The sequence below is a fragment of the Pseudophryne corroboree genome, chromosome 4, assembly GCF_028390025.1.
Source record: "Pseudophryne corroboree isolate aPseCor3 chromosome 4, aPseCor3.hap2, whole genome shotgun sequence".
Taxonomy (NCBI): Eukaryota; Metazoa; Chordata; class Amphibia; order Anura; family Myobatrachidae; genus Pseudophryne; species Pseudophryne corroboree.
Window position 1 is genome coordinate 169,213,733 of NC_086447.1, and position 1,867 is coordinate 169,215,599.

Sequence of the window (1,867 nt, forward strand, 5' to 3'; positions counted from 1 at the left end):
TGGAGCAACGGGTGCGTTCTAGGCCAACTTAACCTTCTTCAGTGTCACAGTTGGACACAGGACCTTATACAGAGATGAATGCAGATGTTGCAAAAGCAGCCAGATCTGCATTCAGGGCACGGCCACCCAGCATGTGTGATGCTGCCTTCCGAAGCATCTGCAATTAGGTCCGCGGTCGGCCACTATTTTTTTAATCAGAGCGGCTGCGTGTGATGTCATGCAGCTGCCCCAAAAACAGTCTCACTCTGCCCCCCAATGCCGCATCACCACCCTGCAAATGCCTGCCGCTGTCAATCACATTATGGTCGCATCCATCGGCCATGTGGCTGCAATATGTGAGTCTGCGCGGCCGCTGTGCATGCGCAGTTTGCCTCCACTGGAAAACTGTGCTGTGGGCCGCATTAACGGCAGTGTCTGAATGAACTCCACTGTACTTAAGGTGAAATGGCAAAACATACCATCTGCTGCTGTCCAGGAACTTGTGGACAGTTTGCCATGAAGGGTGTCTGCAGTAATCACAGCACATGGTGGACCTACAAAGTACTGACATCATTAAGAACTTACTGAGTTATTTGTGTCCAATCACTTTTGTCTACATAGTGTACAGAGGTGTAGCTAGGTGTCATGGTGCCCGGAGCCAGGGTCTGTTTTGTTGAGCCCACCCCTGTACTGAATTTGGGGGCATGTTACATTTGGAAAGAAAAAATATTTAAAAATCCTTAATTGGTAATAGGGACGATTTTGACCTTGTTGCACTCAGGGCAAAAGGGATTCCTCTGAGCGCCCCACATGTTTAAAACAGGGAAAGTGCATGCCGAAGGCACGCAACAAATATATGGGGATGCGGCTTCATGGGAAATGGGTGTATTCACAGAACAGTACCAATTCACATTACACCCACACAGGTTGCCGGTTGATAGATAAACTGTGGGGTTTATTTACTAATATTCGTGTTTTTGCCGTTTATAAGGGTGTTTGAACTCGAATGGTATCGGGTGCATTTTACTGCAACTTTTTGAATCCTGATACGGTTATTCACTAAGCTGCCGAGTTTTGCACAATCGTTTTTTTCCGATGTCGATGTGATTCGTAATATCAGGCAGTGTTTTACGGGAGTGATGAATAAAACACTGCCTGACAAAACACAAGGAATCCCGGACGCATCTGTGAGATCCGTGCAGGGCTTCATTGTGTACCTTAAAACGTTGTTTAAAGTCTTAAAAAATCTGAAAAAAATTGCGTGGGGTCCCCCCTCCTAAGCACAACCAGCCTCGGGCTCTTTGAGCCGGTCCTGGTAGAAAAAATATGGGGGGAAAAATGACAGGGGTTCCCCCATATTTCTTCAACCAGCACCGGGCTCTGCGCCTGGGCCTGGTTCCAAAAATACGGGGGACAAAAAGCGTAGGGGTCCCCCATATTTTTGAAACCAGCACCGGGCTCCACTAGCCAGGTACATAATGCCACAGCCGGGGGACACTTTTATACTGGTCCCTGCGGCCCTGGCATTACATACCCAACTAGTCACCCCTGGCCGGGGTACCCTGGAGGAGTGGGGACCCCTTCAATCAAGGGGTCCCCCCCTCCAGCCACCCAAGGGCCAGGGGTGAAGCCAGAGGCTGTCCCCCCCATCCAAGGGCGGCGGATGGGGGGCTGATAGCCTTGTGAAAAATTGTGAATATTGTTTTTAGTAGCAGTACTACAAGTCCCAGCAAGCCTCCCCACAAACTGGTACTTGGAGAACCACAAGTACCAGCATGCGGTGGAAAACCGGGCCCGCTGGTACCTGTAGTAGTACTACTACTAAAAAAATACCCCCAAAAAAACAGGACACACACACCGTGACAGTATAAGTTTATTACATACATGC